We start from the raw sequence: 7257 nt of genomic DNA on the forward strand, positions 1-7257 counted from the left end.
TTATCTCAAGAACGCATCAATACCTCAACAATCAAGATTTTGTAGGAAACTTCAACGAAACTCATCGAGAACTCAAATCTTTTACTTTCATGAATGAAATTACACTGAATAAATCATGACTCGTGCATGGGTGAACAAACCCAATGCTATGTGAACTCACATACCCCTTAGGGATTAACCCTTGGTGAAATCCGCAACGAATATCCTTAAGAACTTGACGAACGCTTGACTTTTTCTCCTCTTCTCCTCTTCTTAAACTTCTCTCAAAACCCTAGCGTAAATTTGGATTTGTAAAACTGAACCAAATCAGTTTAAAACCCTAGATATTACCAAATTTTGTTTTAAGTTAATTGGGTAAGGAAAAGACCAAAATACCCCTCTTAAATCTGGGTAACTTTCCTGAACTAGGCAGTCCGACTTCAAACCAGCATATATCCCTCATACGAGCTCAAAAATTAGCAAACTTGGTGGCGTTGGAGCGGATTCTAAGACCTTTCATTTGATACCTTATGGGCCACCTAACTCATCTTGTACTGAAAGTTATGGTCGTTTGATTGACCCGAAACTCATACTTAGCATAACTTGCCAAATTTTCCAAATTTACTCTTTCCAAAAATGGTTCTTTCCAATTCTAGTTCTTTCAAAATCTGGGAAGTTACAATGAGTTGAGTTAAGGTGAATATTTCTTCCAGCCTTGTTAGTTTAGTTAACTATTGCTTTTCAGTTTTCCCCTTACATACTTGTACATTCAATATACTGACGTCATTCGACCTGCATCTTTTGATGATGCTTATACAGGTGTTCAGGGTCATCAACCAGCGCTCCGTTGATACCTTTTGCACTCTAGTAGCTTTGGTGAGCCTCATTGCATTCCAGAGGGTTCCACATTTATTTTCAGTATTTGTTAAGATGTCGTGGGTCTTGTCCCGACATCTATCATAGTATAAAGAGACTTCATAGACAGTAGTAGTTGAGAAGTCTTTCACCATTTACTTTGTATTATTTTGAGACTTTAAGTTGATCACTTGTTTTTAACTAAGTATTTCTTGATACTCATTAAGTTAAGTTTTCTTGTGAGACACTTTGAGTTTAATTATTCATTGAAGTTCCTATTTGTTTGAGTGAGTCTTCTACTGAATAGTGAGCTAGACCAAGGGTTCGCTTGGGGACCAACGATGGTTCTTGGGTGCTGGCCACGTCTAGGGTGTAGGCTCGGGGGATGACATAGTGTTTGCTCTAAATATTTGGAGATATTATCTAAATGGATTTAACTGTGTGGTATTCACTAATCATCGCAATCTTCAGCATGTGTTCACTCAGAATACCCCGGGAAGGATAATGTGGTGGCAGACACATTGAGCCAGAAGACAGTTAGCATGGGTGATTTGTCTGACTTGGGGGTTTTCTAAGAAACCCTTGACAAGATAGATTCAGAATTTAGAGTCTAAGTTCATGCGGTTAGGTATCTGTGAGAAGGGTGGGGTGTTTGCCATTATTTAGGTTAAGCCCACCTTTACAGAGGAAATCAAGGTTAAGCAATTTGAGGATAAGGGATTGGTTAAACATAAATGTAAGGTACCCAAGATTCAACTCACGACGTAGATGATGTGCTAAGTTTTAGAGGAAGGATTTGTTTTCCTCGAATTGGTGGTTTAATCTATAGGGTGCTAGCCATTTTTTCATCATTCGCGATATTCTATTCATTTGGGTGTGACCAAGATGTATAGGGATTTGAGGCTACTTTATTGATGGTCTGGGATTAAAAAAAGACATTGTTGAGCATGTTTTTAAATATCAAAACTGTCAACAGGTAAAGTATAAACACCAAAGGCTTTCATGTTTACTTCAGAAGATGCCTATTCCTGAATGCAAGAGGGAAATGATAGCCATGTACTTCGTAATAGGAATATCTAAGACCTTAGGGAAGTATGATTCAATTTGGGTGATTGTTCATAGGTTGACTAAATCAGCCCACTTCATTCCAGTGAGAGTATAGTATAACTCTCAACAATTGGCTAGATTTATGTCAAGATATAGTAAGCTTGAACGGGGTGCCCCTTTTTACTTCAAAGTTTTGGGGTAAGTTATATGAGGCATTGGGCACTCAACTAACGTTCAATAAAAATTTCCATGCACAAACTGACAGCCAATCAGAAATGACTACATATATAATGGAATATATGTTGAGAGCTTGTGATTGATTTTGGGAGAAATTGGGATCAATTCTTACTCTAATATGAGTTCTCCTACAATAATAGTTATCACTTTAGCATTGATATGACACTATTTTAGGCACTCTATAGAAGGGGATGCAGATCACTCATAAGGTTGTTTGAGGCTGGTGATGTGAAACCTTTGAGTATTGATTTGGTTAGGAAAACATAGGAAAGGGTGAAGGGAATCCTTGCTAAGTTGTTGGCAGCCCAGAGATAAGAAGTATACAGGTCACAAAGTAAGGAAAATGACATTTCAGACTGGTGATCAAGTTCTATTGAAGGTGTCACATATGAAAGGATTCATGAGGTGTGGAAAGAAGGATAAGCTTAGCCCTCGTTGCATTGTTTTGTTTGAGATTCTTGATGGTGTAGGGCTAGTTTCTTACAGGTTAGCATTGCCCCTCAACTTGTCTAGAGTTCATCCAATATTTTAATCTGTTGATGCTAAAATGTACCATGAGGATTGAGATTATATCATCAATTGAGAATCAATAGTGTTGGATAAGGAATTGCAATATGAAGATGAACCGATTGCGATTCTTGAGCGGATGTTTGAAAGTTGAGGAAAAAAGATATCAAATTAGTAAAGGTTTAGTGGAAACATCTTCCAATTGAGGAAGCTACTTGGGAGAAAAAAAAGGGCATGTCAGACAAGTACCCTCACTTGTTCGAAGATTCAGGTACTACCCTCTTTTCTATTTTAGCCCAATTTTTCTTGTTTGATCACTTAGGGATGACCAATGAGTAATTTGATATGTATTGTAATGACCCGTCCCAATCATTATGAGTAGGCCAATAGTGAAAGAATTTAAGCCAGAAAACTTTTTAGATAACAACTTAAATTTTTAGGCTAGGCCATCATCGATTGGAATCTAGGCTAGGTGCGGTCTAAGGCCATCTAAAAATAAGTGGGGTGTAATATCCAGGCTTGATTGTTATTTCATGTAGCCAAGGAATTATGGAATCTATATGGCTTAACGAAATCGAATTCGGGTGATGAGAACTCTTGGAATCAAATTCAGTGCGAAAAAGATAGTTCAGGACGTCAAGGGGAGGAGGTATGTTATGAAAAATATGACTTTCAGGGACTTTCGAGCCTCTGAAGTTTGCATTGTACACTATAGCGGAACGCACCCCCTATAACATGCATATTTAGACCGCTATAGTGGGGTAAAGTCTGCTATAGCAGGGAAAATGAAATTTTATGTGGAAACAACCACAAAACCTCTTAATTTCTGCACTTTGTTCTTAGGAGTTTAGAGGAGCGATTTAGGGAAGATTCTACCAATTTTTTTATGGAATTTATTGGTAAAGGTAAGTTTGTTACTCCCCAATCTCGTAAATTGATTCTTAAGCCTTAAAATCTAAGATATTACTCTTGGGAGAGGGTTTTGACATGATTTTATGATGGGAAAAGCCCTAAGTTGGGGAGTATGATCATGAATTTGCTAGGGGTTAGAATTTGTTATAATCTAGGTATTAATAGGCCATTGTTGATTTATTATTGCATTTATTTATTGTTTTAGACCAAGAAAAGGATGAGGCACTTCAAAAGGGTAAAGCTCGGGATCTTTAGAGTTTTCAAGAGGCCTGGTTCCAGGTAGGTGATTGTTGTATGTTTTTAGTTTGTGCATGTATGCATGTCTACTCTTTGTAGTATCATTTAAGCAATGAATGTTAGGGAATACATATGGAGACATATGGAGTGACATCAGGTTACTAATTTCATGCAATGGACCTGTTATTGTAACTTGTAGATTTTAAGCGGTATTGTTCATTGTGTTTGTGATTATTCATGATTGTTGGTAGGCTTGGATACTACATCTGGTATGGTTACTAATGATTAGTTGAAATCCCACACATGTTAAGGTACTAATTCTAGTTGGCTCGGGTACCATGTTGATACACTAACCATGGATGGTTTGGATTCCACGCCGGTACAGTAAAAAAAAGAGTTTGAGTATAATGAGAGAACAAAGTATGTGTTTAAGATTCCATCACAGGACCTGCCATTTGCATTTGTGATCATGTGGGACATGCATTCAAGTGTTTGTTGTTTCATGATACAAGACTAGGAGTCTATGTGAATTGATAATTATTGTTATATGGATTGTTCTTTCTTACCGAAGTATGATAAATTGTTTACATTCATGTCTTATACTAGTCACATGATCCTTCATTACAGTATGGTTTGTGTGCTGACGTTTCACATGTTCTTTCCTTGTTGAGTACAAGACATCTTCCAACGGCTGATCTAAGACTTCAGTTAAGAAACACTTGAATTTGACTCCAAGGGTGAGCTACTCTTTCAGGCCGTCGTGGGTTCTTCTATCATCTTTTGTCCATATTACAGACATAGACACTTTAGACTACTAGAATTATGTTTTAGTTTACGGGGTTGCATCCTCTTTATTGATTATTTAGAGTTTTGGTACTACGACTTTTAGTTCTTAGAGGTTGTTATTTCTGCAATTGTATTTACATATGAGTTGAGTTTATGAGAACTTGATTCTTTAGTTGTTTCTAAACTATTTTATTATGTTTTATGTGATAAACTACTTTAATAAATGGTGTGTTGGGCTTAGTTTAGATTAGTTCTTAGTTCTATTATCAGGCGGTTTAATGTGGGTTCCGCTCATGACGATCTGATCGTGACAAAGTGAAAAGAGAAACATTGGGAAACACTTAAGTGTATCTTGTGATATCTAAAATCCATTTCTTTTCTTTGCATTTTCTTTCCAAATTAGAACTCTAACAAATTACAAGGATGTTGTGATGCGGACTTGGGGGGAAGTATAGATGATCGAAAGTATACTAGATATTAAAATTTACTTAATTAGGTTTGGTGCTTGTTTGTTGGCGTTTTCACAAATAACGATCTGTCTCTCCATTACTGAGGTCGAATATCGCTTTGTTGTTGCAACCGTCGGTGAACTTATATGAATTTGTGTATGGTCAATGTCTTCTTTATTATGTGATAATTAAGTGCTAGTTGTCTCACCACTTAACTTGGTGTTTCACTCTATTACCAAACATATATAGTTTGGATTAGTTGTTGGTTCTCCTATTAGGCAGTTTGGTGTGGGTACCGCTCATGATGATCTGATTGTGACAAGTCCAAAAGAGAAACATTGGGAAACACTTCAGCGTATCTTGTGATATCTAAAATCCACTTCTTCTCTTAGTATTTTCTTTCCAAATTAGATTTTGACAAATTACAAGGACATTGTGATGCCGACTTGGGGGAAGTATAGATGGTCAAAAGTATACTACTGATATTACAATTTACTTTATTAGGTTTGGTGCTTGTTTCTTGGCGTTTTCACAAATAACGATCTGTCTCTCCATTACTGAGGTCGAATATCGCTCTGTTGTTGCAGCCGTCGGTGAACTTTTATGAATTTGTCTATGGTCCATGTCTTCTTTGTTATGTGATAATTTAAGTGTTATTTGCCTCACCACTTAACTTGGTGTTTCACTATCGTACCAAACACATATAGTTTGGATTAGTTGTTGGTTCTCCTATCATGTGGTTTAGTGTGGGTTCCGCTCATGACGATTTGATTGTGACAAGTCAAAAAGAAATACATTGAGAAACACTTAAGCGTATCTTGTGATATATAAAATCCACTTCTTCTCTTAGTAGTTTCTTTCCAAATTAGACTTTGACAAATTACAAGGACATTGTGATGCCGACTTGGGGAAGTATAGATGATCAAAAGTATACTACTAATATTACAATTAACTTTATTAGGTTTTGTGCTTGTTTCTTGGCGTTTTCACAAATAACGATCTGTCTCTCCATTACTGAGGTCGAATATCGCTCTGTTGTTGCAACCGTCGGTGAACTTATATGAATTTGTGTATGGTCAATGTCTTCTTTGTTATGTGATAATTAAGTGCTAGTTGTCTCACCACTTAACTTTGTGTTTCACTCTATTACCAAACATATATAGTTTGGATTAGTTGTTGGTTCTCCTATTAGGCGGTTTGGTGTGGATTCCGCTCATGATGATATGACTGTGACAAGTCCAAAAGAGAAACATTGGGAAACACTTCAGCGTATCTTGTGATATCTAAAATCTACTTCCTCTCTTAGTATTTTCTTTCCAGATTGGAAATTTGACAAATTACAAGGATATTGTGATGCCTACTTGGGGGTGAAGTATTGATGAACAAAAGAATACCACTGATATTACAATTTACTTCATTAGGTTTCGTGCTTGTTTCTTGGTGTTTTCACAAATAACAATCTGTCTCTCCACTACTGAGGTCGAACTGTTGTATGTTGCAGCACCGGTGAACTTCTATGAATTTGTCTGTGGTCAATGTCTTCTTTGTTATGTGATAATTTAAGTGCTTTTTGTCTCACCACTTAACTTGGTGTTTCACTCTCGTACAAAACACATATAGATTGATTTTCACTTTACTCGAGATCGATAAACAAAAAGGATCTTTGGATTAAGTATATTTCTTTTCATGATCAACTTGCAAATATTTTTACCGCAAGCCTCTCTTGAAGGATCCTTTTTGTGATTGTATATGTATCAACTTTGGTATAAAATACCTCCAATAAGTTGGATTCTCCTTTTAAATTTCGAGTATACAACTAAATTATCTATTTTTATAAATATTACTCCCTTCGTCCCAATTTATGTCATATAATTGACTTGATATGATTTTTTTTTTTTAAAAAACTTTTGAAACTTATGGTATAAAATAAGTCATAGATGTTTTTATGATTATAAGTCATTTCATTAAATGTAAAATTTGCCTTTAAAAGTAAAATTGTTACTAAATACAGAAATGTTTCATTCTGAATTGACTAATAAGAAAAAGTGATTCATATAAATTGAGACATGGAGTATTACCTAGTTTGTTCAATATGTTCTAGCCTTTTAATTAGTTTCTTATTAGTATTAGCCGTTCTATTTTCCATGTTACCTTTTCAACAGTTTATTTTATGTAACAAATGTCCAAACCATGGAACTCTTTAGTCTTTACTCGTCCAAAAAAAGGCGGAATTTTTAAACAATTCAAC

This window comes from Solanum verrucosum, unplaced genomic scaffold (assembly GCF_900185275.1).
Source record: "Solanum verrucosum unplaced genomic scaffold, falcon-dt-bn FXZP01000041.1, whole genome shotgun sequence".
Lineage (NCBI taxonomy): Eukaryota > Viridiplantae > Streptophyta > Magnoliopsida > Solanales > Solanaceae > Solanum > Solanum verrucosum.